The sequence below is a fragment of the Saccoglossus kowalevskii genome, chromosome 5 (genome assembly GCF_978046115.1).
Source record: "Saccoglossus kowalevskii chromosome 5, keSacKowa6.1, whole genome shotgun sequence".
Classification (NCBI taxonomy): Eukaryota; Metazoa; Hemichordata; class Enteropneusta; family Harrimaniidae; genus Saccoglossus; species Saccoglossus kowalevskii.
Genome location: NC_140645.1, coordinates 26,823,796 through 26,841,695, shown reverse-complemented (window position 1 = coordinate 26,841,695; position 17,900 = coordinate 26,823,796).

Here is a 17,900-nt window from a genome sequence, read left to right as displayed (position 1 = left end):
TTTGTTAGTAAAATTTCATGTACCATCACTTCAATATTGCACTGGTTGCATGTTCCTGTCTGTAACTGTGCTTGAGTTATTACATTTATGTATATTTGATGAAGTCACATGACCATATATGGTCATGACATTAGTTAGTCACATCTCGTGTCTTACAGCTTCGATATTGCACAGGTTGCATGTCCCTATCTGTAACAGTGCTTGATATATTACATTCATGCATATTTAATGAGATCACATGACCATATATGGTCATCTTGTTTGTTAGTAGAATTTCATGTACCATCACTTCAAAATTGCACTGGTTGCATGTTCCTATCTGTAACAGTGCTTGAGATATTGCAATTATGTCTATAAAATGAGGTCACGTGACCATATAAAAGAACAAAAAAATATGAAAAAACATTCTAAAATCTTCTTATAAAAAACGGCTTATCGCCTGGACTCGGTATTTTGGAATTAAATACTATGTCATATGATCTTTCAAAGTTATTCAGGGTTAGTTGATTTGTCGAAAATTATGCAAATGAGATGCAAAACAAAATTTAAAAAAATTCTAAAAAAAAAAGTCACGTGACCGCTAAAGTTTTTTTTGATGATATTTGTAGCCCTTGTCGCACTGCTACTATCATAAAAAAATTGGAGCACTCAGACCCTCAGAAAGGTGCGCAATTCGGCATTGAAAATTTCGCCTTTAATCCAAGATGGCGGCCTGGTCATGTGACCTACGTGTCTGAACTTAGGATATGCACCAGATCTCATATAGCTTTACCATTGTGGCAAGTATTGAATTGATCGGTCCAACGGCGTTGACATAAAGCGTGACCAAAAATTTAGGCGGAAGAATAATAATAATAAATATAGCTGCGTTGCAGCAATGTCGGGTTTCGAGCCCACTGACTTATTAGCAGCGTTCCAAAATCAGCATCATTGACAATAATATATTAAAGGAAATTGCATGGCCTTCATACTAAACATGTTGCATGTTCCTGTCTGTAACAGTGCTTAAGGTATTACAATCTTGCATATTTAATGATGTCCCATGACCATATATGGTCATCGGATGTTTTTGTCAGCTCTGTTGTGCAATAACTTCAATATTGCATTGGTTGCATTTTCCTATCTGTAACAGTGCTTGAGATGTAACATTTATGCATATTTGATGAGGTCACATGACCATATATGGTCATCACATTAGTTAGTCACATCTCTTGTTCCATAGATTCGATATTGCACAGGTTGCATGTTCCTGTCTGTAATAGTGATTGAGATATAACATTTATGCATATTTGATGAGGTCACATGACCATATTTGGTCATCAGATGTGTTAGTCACTTCTGTTGTGCAATAGCTTCAATTTTGCACTGGTTGCATGTTCCTATCTGTAACAGTGCTTGAGTTACTACATTTATGCATATTTGATGAAGTTACATGACCATATATGGTCATCACATTAGTTAGTCACATCTCTTGTCTCATAGCTTCGATATTGCATATGTTGCATGTCTCTATTTGTGATTCTGCTTGAGATATTACAATTATGCATATTTAATGACGTCACATGACCATATACGGTCATCTCATTAGTTACTCACATCTCATGTCCCATAGCTTCGATTTTGCACAGGTTGCATGTTCATGTCTGTAACAGTGCTTGAGTTATTTCATGTATGCATATTTGATGAAGTTACATGACCATATATGGTCATCACATTAGTTAGTCACATCTCTTGTCTCACAGCTTCGATATTGCACAGGTTGCATGTTTCTAACTGTAACAGTGCTTGAGATAATTCAATTATGCATATTTAATGAAGTCACATGACCATATATGGTCATCACATTAGTTAGTCACATCTCTTGACCCATACCTTCGATATTGCACAGGATGCATGTCCCTAACTCTTACAGTGCTTGATATATTACATTTAATCATATTCAATGAGGTCACATGACCATATATGGTCATCTTGTTTGTTAGTAAAATTGCATGTACCATCACTTCAATATTGCACTGGTTGCATGTTCCCGTCTGTAACTGTGCTTGAGTTATTACATTTATGCATATTTGATGAAGTCACATGACCATATATGGTCATCACATTAGTTAGTCACATCTCGTGTCTTATAGCTTCGATATTGCACAGGTTGCATGTCGCTATCTGTAACAGTGCTTGATATATTACATTTATGCATATTTAATGAGATCACATGACCATATATGGTCATCTTGTTTGTTAGTAGAATTTCATGTACCATCACTTCAATATTGCACTGGTTGCATGTTCCTATCTGTAAAAGTGCTTGAGATATTGCAATTATGTCTATAAAATGATGTCACGTGACCATATAAAAGAACAAAAAAAATATGAAAAAACATTCTAAAATCTTCTTCTAAAAAACGGCTTATCGCCTGGACTTCATATTTTGGAATTAAATACTATGTCATATGATCTTTCAAAGTTATTCAGGGATAGTTGATTAGTCGAAAATTATGCAAATGAGATGCAAAAGAAAATTAAAAAAATTCTAGAAAAAAATTAGTCACGTGACCGCTAAAGTTTTTTTTGATGAAATTTGTAGCCCTTGTCGCACTGCTACTATCATAAAAAAATTGGAGCACTCAGACCCTCAGAAAGGTGCGCAATTCGGCATTGAAAATTTCGCCTTTAATCCAAGATGGCGGCCTGGTCATGTGACCTATGTGTCTGAACTTAGGATATGCACCAGATCTCATACAGCTTTACCATTGTGGCAAGTATGGAACTGATCGGTCCAACGGTGTTGACATAAAGCGTGACCAAAAATTTAGGCGGAAGAATAATAATAATAATTAAAGGAATTTCATGGTCTTCATACTAAACATGTTACATGTTCCTGTCTGTAACAGTGTTTAAGGTATTACAGTCTTGCATATTTAATGATGTCCCATGACCATATATGGTCATCGGATGTTTTTGTCAGCTCTGTTGTGCAATAACTTCAATATTGCATTGGTTGCATGTTCCTATCTGTAACAGTGCTTGAGATATAACATTTACACATATTTGACGAGGTCACATGACCATATATGGTCATCACATTAGTTAGTCACATCTCTTGTTCCATAGATTCACTATTGCACAGGTTGCATGTTCCCGTCTGTAACAGTGCTTGAGTTATTACATTTATGCATATTTAATGATGTCACATGACCGTGTATGGGCATCAGATATGTTAGTCATCTCTCTTGTGCAAGACTTTCAATATTGCACTAGTTGCATGTTCCTGTCTGTAACAGTGCTTGAGTTATTACATTTATGCATATTTGTTGAGGTCACATGACCATATATGGTCATCACATTAGTTATTCACATCTCTTGTCCCATAGTTTCGATATTGCACAGGTTGCATGTGACAGTGCTTGAGTTATTATATTTATGCATGTTTGATGAGGTCACATGACCATATATGGTCATCAGATATGGCTGTCATCTCTGTTGTGCAGTAACTTCAATATGGCATTGGTTGCATGTTCCTATCTGTAACAGTGCTGGAGTTTTTACATTTATGCATATTTGATGAGGTCATATGACCATATATGGTCATCGGATATGTTAGTCACCTCTGTTGTGCAATAACTTCAATATTGCACTGGTTGTATGTTTCTATCTGTAACAGTGCTAGAGATGCATATTTGATGATGTCACATGACCATATATGGTCATCAGATATGGCTGTCATCTCTGTTGTGCAGTAACTTCAATATGGCATTGGTTGCATGTTCCTGTCTGTAACAGTGCTTGAGTTATTACATTTATGCATATTTGTTGAGGTCACATGACCATATATGGTCATCACATTAGTAAGTCACATCTCGTGTCTTATAGCTTCGATATTGCACAGGTTGCATGTCCCTATCTGTAACAGTGCTTGATATATTACATTTACGCATATTTAATGAGATCACATGACCATATATGGTCATCTTGTTTGTTAGTAGAATTTCATGTACCATCACTTCAATATTGCACTGGTTGCATGTTCCTATCTGTAACAGTGCTTGAGATATTGCAATTATGTCTATAAAATGAGGTCACGTGACCATATAAAAGAACAAAAAAATATGAAAAAACATTCTAAAATCTTCTTATAAAAAACGGCTTTTCGCCTGGACTTCCATATTGTGGAATTAAATACTATGTCATATGATCTTTCAAAGTTATTCAGGGTTAGTTAATTCGCCGAAAATTATGCAAATGAGATGCAAAACAAAATTTAAAAAAATTCTAAAAAAAAAAGTCACGTGACCGCTAAAGTTTTTTTTGATGAAATTTGTAGCCCTTGTCGCTCTGCTACTATCATAAAAAAATTGGAGCACTCAGACCCTCAGAAAGGTGCGCAATTCGGCATTGGAAATTTCGCCTTTAATCCAAGATGGCGGCCTGGTCATGTGACCTATGTGTCTGAACTTAGGATATGCACCAGATCTCATACAGCTTTACCATTGTGGCAAGTATGAAACTGATCGGTCCAACGGTGTTGACATAAAGCGTGACCAAAAATTTAGGCGGAAGAATAATAATAATAAATATAGCTGCGTTGCAGCAATGTCGGGTTTCGAGCCCACTGACTTATTAGCAGCGTTCCAAAATCAGCATCATTGACAATAATATATTAAAGGAAATTGCATGGCCTTCATACTAAACATGTTACATGTTCCTGTCTGTAACAGTGCTTAAGGTATTACAATCTCGCATATTTAATGATGTCACATGACCATATATGGTCATCTGATGTTTTTTTGTCAGCTCTGTTGTGCAATAACTTCAATATTGCATTGGTTGCATGTTCCTATCTGTAACAGTGCTTGAGATATAACATTTTTGCATAGTTGATGAGGTCACATGACCGTATATGGTCATCACATTAGTTAGTCACATCTCTTGTTCCATAGATTCGATATTGCACAGGTTGCATGTTCCCGTCTGTAACAGTGCTTGAGTTATTGCATTTATGCATATTTAATGATGTCACATGACTGTGTATGGGCATCACATGTGTTAGTCACATATCTTGTCTCATAGCTTCGATATTGCACAGGTTGTGTGTTTCTATCTGTTACTGTGTTTCAAATATAACATTTATGCATATTTGATGAGGTCACATGACCATATATGGTCATCACATTAGTTAGTCACATCTCTTGTTCCATAGATTCGATATTGCACAGGTTGCATGTTCCCGTCTGTAATAGTGCTTGAGTTAATACATTTATGCTTATTTGATGAGGTCACATGACCATATATAGTCATCGGATATGTTAGTGACTTCTGTTGTGCAATAGCTTCAATATTGCACTGGTTGCATGTTCCTATCTGTAACAGTGCTTGAGTTATTACATTTATGCATATTTGATGAAATTACATGACCATATATGGTCATCACATTAGTTAGCCACATCTCTTGTCTCATAGCTTCGATATTGCATAGGTTGCATGTCTCTATCTGTAATTCTGCTTGAGATATTACAATTATGCATATTTAATGACGTCACATGACCATATACGGTCATCACATTAGTTACTCACATCTCATGTCCCACAGCTTCGATTTTGCAGAGGTTGCATGTTCATGTCTGTAACAGTGCTTGAGATAATTCAATTATGCATATTTAATGAAGTCACATGACCATATATGGTCATCACATTAGTTAGCCACATCTCTTGACCCATACCTTCGATATTGCACAGGTTGCATGTCCCTAACTCTTGCAGTGCTTGATATATTACATTTATGCATATTCAATGAGGTCACATGACCATATATGGTCATCTTGTTTGTTAGTAAAATTTCATGTACCATCACTTCAATATTGCACTGGTTGCATGTTCCCGTCTGTAACTGTGCTTGAGTTATTACATTTATGCATATTTGATGAAGTCACATGACCATATATGGTCATCACATTAGTTAGTCACATCTCGTGTCTTATAGCTTCGATATTGCACAGGTTGCATGTCCCTATCTGTAACAGTGCTTGATATATTACATTTATGCATATTTAATGAGATCACATGACCATATATGGTCATCTTGTTTGTTAGTAGAATTTCATGTACCATCACTTCAATATTGCACTGGTTGCATGTTCCTATCTGTAACAGTGCTTGAGATATTGCAATTATGTCTATAAAATGAGGTCACGTGACCATATAAAAGAACAAAAAAATATGAAAAAACATTCTAAAATCTTCTTATAAAAAACGGCTTTTCGCATGGACTTTCATATTTTGGAATTAAATACTATGTCATATGATCTTTCAAAGTTATTCAGGGTTAGTTGATTTGTCGAAAATTATGCAAATGAGATGCAAAACAAAATTTAAAAAAATTCTAAAAAAAAAGTCACGTGACCGCTAAAGTTTTTTTTGATGAAATTTGTAGCCCTTGTCGCACTGCTACTATCATAAAAAAATTGGAGCACTCAGACCCTCAGAAAGGTGCGCAATTCGGCATTGAAAATTTCGCCTTTAATTCAAGATGGCGGCCTGGTCATGCGACCTATGTGTCTGAACTTAGGATATGCACCAGATCTCATACAGCTTTACCATTGTGGCAAGTATGGAACTGATCGGTCCAACGGTGTTGACATAAAGCGTGACCAAAAATTTAGGTGGAAGAATAATAATAATAATAATAAATATAGCTGCGTTGCAGCAATGTCGGGTTTCGAGCCCACTGACTTATTAGCAGCGTTCCAAAATCAGCATCATTGACAATAATATATTAAAGGAAATTGCATGGCCTTCATACTAAACATGTTACATGTTCCTGTCTGTAACAGTGCTTAAGGTATTACAATCTCGCATATTTAATGATGTCCCATGACCATATATGGTCATCTGATGTTTTTGTCAGCTCTGTTGTGCAATAACTTCAATATTGCATTGGTTGCATGTTCCTATCTGTAACAGTGCTTGAGATATAACATTTATGCATATTTGATGAGGTCACATGACCATATATGGTCATCACATTAGTTAGTCACATCTCTTGTTCCATAGATTCGATATTGCACAGGTTGCATGTTCCCGTCTGTAATAGTGCTTGAGTTATTACATTTATGCTTATTTGATGAGGTCACATGACCATATATGGTCATCGGATGTGTTAGTCACTTCTGTTGTGCAATAGCTTCAATATTGCACTGGTTGCGTGTTCCTATCTGTAACAGTGCTTGAGTTATTACATTTATGCATATTTGATGAAGTTACATGACCATATATGGTCATCACATTAGTTAGTCACATCTCTTGTCTCATAGCTTCGATATTGCATAGGTTGCATGTTTCTATCTGTAACAGTGCTTGAGATAATTCAATTATGCATATTTAATGAAGTCACATGACCATATATGGTCATCACATTAGTTAGTCACATCTCTTGACCCATACCTTCGATATTGCACAGGTTGCATGTCCCTAACTCTTGCAGTGCTTGATATATTACATTTATGCATATTCAATGAGGTCACATGACCATATATGGTCATCTTGTTTGTTAGTAAAATTTCATGTACCATCACTTCAATATTGCACTGGTTGCATGTTCCCGTCTGTAACTGTGCTTGAGTTATTACATTTATGCATATTTGATGAAGTCACATGACCATATATGGTCATCACATTAGTTAGTCACATCTCGTGTCTTATAGCTTCGATATTGCACAGGTTGCATGTCCCTATCTGTAACAGTGCTTGATATATTACATTTATGCATATTTAATGGGATCACATGACCATATATGGTCATCTTGTTTGTTAGTAGAATTTCATGTACCATCACTTCAATATTGCACTGGTTGCATGTTCCTATCTGTAACAGTGCTTGAGATATTGCAATTATGTCTATAAAATGAGGTCACGTGACCATATAAAAGAACAAAAAATATGAAAAAACATTCTAAAATCTTCTTATAAAAAACGGCTTTTCGCCTGGACTTCCATATTTTGGAATTAAATACTATGTCATATGATCTTTCAAAGTTATTCAGGGTTAGTTGATTTGTCGAAAATTATGCAAATGAGATGCAAAACAAAATTTAAAAAAATTCTAAAAAAAAAAGTCACGTGACCGCTAAAGTTTTTTTTGATGATATTTGTAGCCCTTGTCGCACTGCTACTATCATAAAAAAATTGGAGCACTCAGACCCTCAGAAAGGTGCGCAATTCGGCATTGAAAATTTCGCCTTTAATCCAAGATGGCGGCCTGGTCATGTGACCTATGTGTCTGAACTTAGGATATGCACCAGATCTCATACAGCTTTATCACTGTGGCAAGTATGGAACTGATCGGTCCAACGGTGTTGACATAAAGCGTGACCAAAAATTTAGGCGGAAGAATAATAATAATAATAATAATAATAATAATAATAAACGGAACAATTACAAAAGGGTTTCGACCAAATGGGCTCGAAACCCTAATAATAATAAATATAGCTGCGTTGCAGCAATGTCGGGTTTCGAGCCCACTGACATATTAGCAGCGTTCCAAAATCATCATTATTGACAATAATATATTAAAGGAAATTGCATGGCCTTCATACTAAACATGTTACATGTTCCTGTCTGTAACAGTGCTTAAGGTATTACAATCTTGCATAATTGATGATGTCCCATGACCATATACGGTCATCAGATGTTTTTTTCAGCTCTGTTGTGCAATAACTTCAATATTGCATTGGTTGCATGTTCCTATCTGTAACAGTGCTTGAGATATAACATTTATGCATATTTGATGAGGTCACATGACCATATATGGTCATCGGATATGTTAGTCACTTCTGTTGTGCAATAGCTTCAATATTGCTCTAGTTACATGTTCCTATCTGTAACAGTGCTTGAGATATAACATTTATGCATATTTGATGAGGTCACATGACCATATATGGTCATCGGATGTGTTAGTCACTTCTGTTGTGCAATAGCTTCAATATTGCACTGGTTGCATGTTTCTATCTGTAACAGTGCTTGAGTTATTACATTTATGCATATTTGATGAAGTTACATGACCATATATGGTCATCACATTAGTTAGTCACATCTCTTGTCTCATAGCTTCGATGTTGCATAGGTTGCATGTCTCTATCTGTGATTCTGCTTGAGATATTACAATTATGCATATTTAATGACGTCACATGACCATATACGCTCATCACATTAGTTACTCACATCTCATGTTCCATAGCTTCGATTTTGCACAGGTTGCATGTTCATGTCTGTAACAGTGCTTGAGTTATTACATGTATGCATATTTGATGAAGTTACATGACCATATATGGTCATCACATTCGTTAGTCACATCTCTTGTCTAATAGCTTCGATATTGCACAGGTTGCATGTTTCTATCTGTAACAGTGCTTGAGATAATTCAATTATGCATATTTAATGAAGTCACATGACCATATATGGTCATCACATTAGTTAGTCACATCTCTTGACCCATACCTTCGATATTGCACAGGTTGCATGTCCCTAACTCTTGCAGTGCTTGATATATTACATTTATGCATATTCAATGAGGTCACATGACCATATATGGTCATCTTGTTTGTTAGTAAAATTTCATGTACCATCACTTCAATATTGCACTGGTTGCATGTTCCCGTCTGTAACTGTGCTTGAGTTATTACATTTATGCATATTTGATGAAGTCACATGACCATATATGGTCATCACATTAGTTAGTCACATCTCGTGTCTTATAGCTTCGATATTGCACAGGTTGCATGTCCCTATCTGTAACAGTGCTTGATATATTACATTTATGCATATTTAATGAGATCACATGACCATATATGGTCATCTTGTTTGTTAGTAGAATTTCATGTACCATCACTTCAATATTGCACTGGTTGCATGTTCCTATCTGTAACAGTGCTTGAGATATTGCAATTATGTCTATAAAATGAGGTCACGTGACCATATAAAAGAACAAAAAAATATGAAAAAACATTCTAAAATCTTCTTATAAAAAACGGCTTTTCGCCTGGACTTCTATATTTTGGAATTAAATACTATGTCATATGATCTTTCAAAGTTATTCAGGGTTAGTTGATTTGTCGAAAATTATGCAAATGAGATGCAAAACAAAATTTAAAAAAATTCTAAAAAAAAAAGTCACGTGACCGCTAAAGTTTTTTTTGATGAGATTTGTAGCCCTTGTCGCACTGCTACTATCATAAAAAAATTGGAGCACTCAGACCCTCAGAAAGGTGCGCAATTCGGCATTGAAAATTTCGCATTTAATCCAAGATGGCGGCCTGGTCATGTGACCTATGTGTCTGAACTTAGGATATGCACCAGATCTCATATAGCTTTACCATTGTGGCAAGTATTGACTTGATCGGTCCAACGGCGTTGACATAAAGCGTGACCAAAAATTTAGGCGGAAGAATAATAATAATAAATATAGCTGCGTTGCAGCAATGTCGGGTTTCGAGCCCACTGACTTATTAGCAGCGTTCCAAAATCAGCATCATTGACAATAATATATTAAAGAAAATTGCATGGCCTTCATACTAAACATGTTGCATGTTCCTGTCTGCAACAGTGCTTAGGGTATTACAATCTTGCATATTTAATGATGTCCCATGACCATATATGGTCATCGGATGTTTGTATCAGCTCTGTTGTGCAATAACTTCAATATTGCATTGGTTGCATTTTCCTATCTGTAACAGTGCTTGAGATATAACATTTATGCATATTTGACGAGGTCACATGACCATATATGGTCATCACATTAGTTAGTCACATCTATTGTTCCATAGATTCGATATTGCACAGGTTGCACGTTCCCGTCTGTAATAGTGCTTGAGTTATTACATTTATGCTTATTTGATGAGGTCACATGACCATATATGGTCATCGGATATGTTAGTCACTTCTGTTGTGCAATAGCTTCAATATTGCACTGGTTGCATGTTCCTATCTGTAACAGTGCTTGAGATATAACATTTATGCATATTTGATGAGATCACATGACCATATATGGTCATCGGATGTGTTAGTCACTTCTGTTGTGCAATAGCTTCAATATTGCACTGGTTGCATGTTCCTATCTGTAACAGTGCTTGAGTTACTACATTTATTCATATTTGATGAAGTTACATGACCATATATGGTCATCACATTAGTTAGTCACATCTCTTGTATCATAGCTTCGATATTGCATAGGTTGCATGTCTCTATCTGTGATTCTGCTTGCGATATTACAATTATGCATATTTAATGACGTCACATGACCATATACGGTCATCTCATTAGTTACTCACATCTCATGTCCCATAGCTTCGATTTTGCACAGGTTGCATGTTCATGTCTGTAACAGTGCTTGAGTTATTACATGTATGCATATTTGATGAAGTTACATGACCATATATGGTCATCACATTAGTTGGTCACATCTCTTGTCTCACAGCTTCGATATTGCACAGGTTGCATGTTTCTAACTGTAACAGTGCTTGAGATAATTCAATTATGCATATTTAATGAAGTCACATGACCATATATGGTCATCACATTAGTTAGTCACATCTCTTGACCCATACCTTCGATATTGCACAGGTTGCATGTCCCTAACTCTTACAGTGCTTGATATATTACATTTAAGCATATTCAATGAGGTCACATGACCATATATGGTCATCTTGTTTGTTAGTAAAATTTCATGTACCATCACTTCAATATTGCACTGGTTGCATGTTCCCGTCTGTAACTGTGCTTGAGTTATTACATTTATGCATATTTGATGAAGTCACATGACCATATATGGTCATCACATTAGTTAGTCACATCTTGTGTCTTATAGCTTCGATATTGCACAGGTTGCATGTCGCTATCTGTAACAGTGCTTGATATATTACATTTATGCATATTTAATGAGATCACATGACCATATATGGTCATCTTGTTTGTTAGTAGAATTTCATGTGCCATCACTTCAATATTGCACTGGTTGCATGTTCCTATCTGTAACAGTGCTTGGGATATTGCAATTATGTCTAAAAAATGAGGTCACGTGACCATGTAAAAGAACAAAAAAATATGAAAAAACATTCTAAAATCTTCTTATAAAAAACGGCTTATCGCCTGGACTCAATATTTTGGAATTAAATACTATGTCATATGATCTTTCAAAGTTATTCAGGGTTAGTTAATTTGTCGAAAATTATGCAAATGAGATGTAAAACAAAATTTAAAAAAATTCTAAAAAAAAAAGTCACGTGACCGCTAAAGTTTTTTTTTATGAAATTTGTAGCCCTTATCACACTGCTGCTATCATAAAAAAATTGGAGCACTCAGACCCTCAGAAAGGTGCGCAATTCGGCATTGAAAATTTCGCCTTTAAACCAAGATGGCGGCCTGGTCATGTGACCTATGTGTCTGAACTTAGGATATGCACCAGATCTCATATAGCTTTACCATTGTGGCAAGTATTGAATTGATCGGTCCAACGGCGTTGACATAAAGCGTGACCAAAAATTTAGGCGGAAGAATAATAATAATAAATATAGCTGCAGAGCAGCTATTAACGGCTTTCAAGAAAAGGGACCATAACACTATTAAATTTGGAAAAAAAAGTTTGAAGATTTGATTTGTGCAATGTATATACGTGTAGGTTACATGACGTTCTGGCCCAATGCCTTCATTATAGCGCTATTTCTATGTCTCTAACTTCAATAGTGCTCAAGATATTGTATATATGCATATTGAATGAGTTCTATGACCATATATGGTCAACGGATATGTTGGCCAATTCTCTTTCCATTGCCTTCAATATAGCGTTGGTACCCTGTCTGTACATGCAATACTGCTTGAAATATTAGAGACATGCATAATTAATGAGATCTATGACCATATATGGTCAACGGATATGTTTGCCAATTCTCTTTTCTATTTCCTTCAATATAGTGTTTGTTCCATGTTTGTACATGGAATAGCGCTTGAGATATTCGAGACATGCATATTTAATGAGTTCTATGACCATATATGGTCAACGGATATGTTGGCCAATTTTCTTGTCCATTGCCTTCAATATATCATTGGTACCATGTTTATACTTGCAATGGTGCTTGAGACACTGGAGACATGCATATTTAATGAGTTCTATGACCATATATGGTCAACGAATATGTTGGTCAATTTTCTTGTCCATTGCCTTCGGTATACTGTTAGTTCCATGTTTGTACATGCAATAGTGCTTGAGATATTGGAGACATGCATATTTAATGAGTTATATGACCATATATGGTCATGAAACACGTTGACAATTTCTCTTGTCCAAAGCCTTCAATATAGCAATGGTTCCATGTCTGTATGTGCAATAGTGCCTGAGATATTATAGGTATGCATATTTAATGAGGTATATGACCTTATATGGTCAACGAATATGTTGGCTCATTCTCGTGACCATTTCCTTCAATATAGCGTCAGTTTCACGTTTGTACATGCAATAGTGCTTGAGATATAAGAGACATGCATATTTAATGAGTTCTATGACCATATATGGTCAACGAATATTTTGGCCAATTCTCTTGTCCGTTGCCTTCAATATACCGTTAGTTCCATGTTTGTACATGCAATAGTTTTTGAGATACAAGAGACATGCATATTTAATGAGTTTCAAGATGGCGGGCGAACCACGTGACTAATCGAAAATCTGTTTCAGTCACTTTTAATGGCATGACATGTAGAAGGTATATACAAATTTTCAGGCAAAACGGTCCAGCCGTTTCAGAGAAGAAGTCGTTTGAAGTTGGCGGAAGAATAATAATAATAATAATAATAATAATAATAATAATAATAATAATAATAATAATAATAAACATAACAAAAACAATAGGCTTTCAAGCCTGAAGGGACTTGAAAGCCTAAATATAGCTGCATAGCAGCGATGACGGGTTTCGAGCCTGCGTGGCTCATGACAAATTGCACTTGCTCGATGTGATTATTTGACGAACGTTTCATGTCTAGAATGCAAGATAGCAGACAAACTACACAACATATGGATTTGATTTCACAGGAATATGATAAACTTAATGCACGGACAAATAGTTCATTAGTTATAGATCTTTTTCTCTTTTACTAAATCCAAGATGGCTGCCTAAGGAAGCCATTTTTAAAAATCTACTTCAGTAACTTTGTAAAGCTATCAACAGAGATACTATATGCTAAATTGCTTTTCAAACAAGCAAGCAGTTTTTAACAAGATATTTTTTGATGTTTTTTGAATTTTTGTGATAAATTCAACATGGCCGCCAAAACCACTTGAATCATGGGAAATATTTCCATGAACACATAATCATCTCATTGAGCGGATGTTGTATGCCAAGTGTTGTTTATATCTGGCAAATTGTTCATAAGTTATAGCGTGCTTTCACTTTTTACTAAATCCAAGATGGCTGCCAAAGGAAGCCATTTTTCGAAAATCTGCTTCAGTAACTTTGTAGAGCTATCAACAGAGATACTATATGCTAAATTGATTGTCAAACAAACAAGCGGTTTTTAAGAAGATAATTTTTTGAGGTTTTTTGCAATTTTTTGATAAATTCAATATGGCCGCCAAAACCACTTGAATCATGGGAAATATTTTTATGAACACATAATCATCTTATTGAAGGGATGTTGTATGCCAACATTGGTTTAAATCTGGCAAATTGTTCATGAGTTATAGCGTACTTTCACTTTATATTAAATCCAAGATGGCTGCCAAAGGAAGCCATTTTTCAAAAATCTGCTTCAGTCACTTTGTAGGGCTATGCCCATAGGTGCTGCAAAGCAAATGTATAATCACATGAATGAGCCATTTTTGAGAAGAAGATTTTAAAATTTTTTTGTCAATTTTCGGAAAATCCAATATGGCGGCCAAGGTCACATGACCGCTAAAGATTTTATTGCTGATATTTGCTAGACATGAGCCAATGATGCCACACAAAAAAACCGGAAGTTCCTAGACCCTCAGAAAGTGGTGCAATTGAGCACTTCCGGTTTGTGTTCTATCTAAGATGGCGGCCAGGTCATGTGACCTACATAGCTGGTTTTGGGGTATGCACCACAACTCATGGCCCTTTATCAGCATGCAAAATGGCAAATCAATCGCAGCATTAGTTTTCAAGTTACAGAACTTACAAAAAACGGCGGAAAAATAATAATAATAATAATAATCAAAGCAATTACAATAGGGTTTCGCCCCATAGGGCTCGAAACCCTAATAATAATAATAAATATAGCTGCGTTGCAGCAATGTCGGGTTTCGAGCCCACTGACTTATTAGCAGCGTTCCAAAATCAGCATCATTGACAATAATATATTAAAGGAAATTGCATGGCCTTCATACTAAACATGTTACATGTTCCTGTCTGTAACAGTGCTTAAGGTATTACAATCTTGCATATTTAATGAGGTCCCATGACCATATACGGTCATCGGATGTTTTTTTCAGCTCTGTTGTGCAATAACTTCAATATTGCATTGGTTGCATGTTCCTATCTGTAACAGTGCTTGAGAAATAACATTTATGCATATTTGATGAGGTCACATGACCATATATGGTCATCACATTAGTTAGTCACATCTCTTGTTCCATAGATTCGATATTGCACAGGTTGCATGTTCCCGTCTGTAATAGTGCTTGAGTTATTACATTTATGCTTATTTGATGAGGTCACATGACCATATATGGTCATCGGATATGTTAGTCACTTCTGTTGTGCAATAGCTTCAATATTGCACTTGTTGCATGTTCCTATCTGTAACAGTGCTTGAGTTACTACATTTATTCATATTTGATGAAGTTACATGACCATATATGGTCATCACATTAGTTAGTCACATCTCTTGTATCATAGCTTTGATATTGCATAGGTTGCATGTCTATATCTGTGATTCTGCTTGAGATATTACAATTATGCATAATTAATGACGTCACATGACCATATACGGTCATCTCATTAGTTACTCACATCTCATGTCCCATAGCTTCGAGTTTGCACAGGTTGCATGTTCATGTCTGTAACAGTGCTTGAGTTATTACATGTATGCATATTTGAAGAAGTTACATGACCATATATGGTCATCACATTAGTTGGTCACATCTCTTGTCTCACAGCTTCGATATTGCACAGGTTGCATGTTTCTAACTGTAACAGTGCTTGAGATAATTCAATTATGCATATTTAATGAAGTCACATGACCATATATGGTCATCACATTAGTTAGTCACATCTCTTGACCCATACCTCCGATATTGCACAGGTTGCATGTAACTAACTCTTGCAGTGCTTGATATATTACATTTATGCATATTCAATGAGGTCACATGACCATATATAGTCATCTTGTTTTTTAGTAAAATTTCATGTACCATCACTTCAATATTGCACTGGTTGCATGTTCACGTCTGTAACTGTGCTTGAGTTATTACATTTATGCATATTTGATGAAGTCACATGACCATATATGGTCATCACATTAGTTAGTCACATCTCGTGTCTTATAGTTTCGATATTGCACAGGTTGCATGTCCCTATCTGTAACAGTGCTTGATATATTACATTTATGCATATTTAATGAGATCACATGACCATATATGGTCATCTTGTTTGTTAGTAGAATTTCATGTACCATCATTTCAATATTGCACTGGTTGCATGTTCCTATCTGTAACAGCGCTTGAGTTATTACATTTATGCATATTTGATGAAATTACGTGACCATATATGGTCATCACATTAGTTAGCCACATCTCTTGTCTCATAGCTTCGATATTGCATAGGTTGCATGTCTCTATCTGTGATTCTGCTTGAGATATTACAATTATGCATATTTAAGGACGTCACATGACCATATACGGTTATCACATTAGTTACTCACATCTCATGTCCCACATCTTCGATTTTGCACAGGTTGCATGTTCATGTCTGTAACAGTGCTTGATATAATTCAATTATGCATATTTAATGAAGTCACATGACCATATATGGTCATCACATTAGTTAGTCACATCTCTTGACCCATACCTTCGATATTGCACAGGTTGCATGTCCCTAACTCTTGCAGTGCTTGATATATTACATTTATGCATATTCAATGAGATCACATGACCATATATGGTCATCTTGTTTGTTAGTCAAATTTTATGTACCATCACTTCAATATTGCACTGGTTGCATGTTCCCGTCTGTAACTGTGCTTGAGTTATTACATTTATGCATATTTGATGAAGTCACATGACCATATATGGTCATCACATTAGTTAGTCACATCTCGTGTCTTATAGCTTCGATATTGCACAGGTTGCATGTCCCTATCTGTAACAGTGCTTGATATATTACATTTATGCATATTTAATGAGATCACATGACCATATATGGTCATCTTGTTTGTTAGTAGAATTTCATGTACCATCACTTCAATATTGCACTGGTTGCATGTTCCTATCTGTAACAGTGCTTGAGATATTGCAATTATGTCTAAAAAATGAGGTCACGTGACCATGTAAAAGAACAAAAAAATATGGAAAAACATTCTAAAATCTTCTTATAAAAAACGGCTTATCGCCTGGACTCAATATTTTGGAATTAAATACTATGTCATATGATCTTTCAAAGTTATTCAGGGTTAGTTGATTTGTCGAAAATTATGCAAATGAGATGCAAAACAAAATTTCAAAAAATTCTAAAAAAAAAAGTCACGTGACCGCTAAAGTTTTTTTTGATGAAATTTGTAGCCCTTGTCGCAATGCTACTATCATAAAAAAATTGGAGCACTCAGACCCTCAGAAAGGTGCGCAATTCGGCATTGAAAATTTCGCCTTTAATCCAAGATGGCGGCCTGGTCATGTGACCTATGTGTCT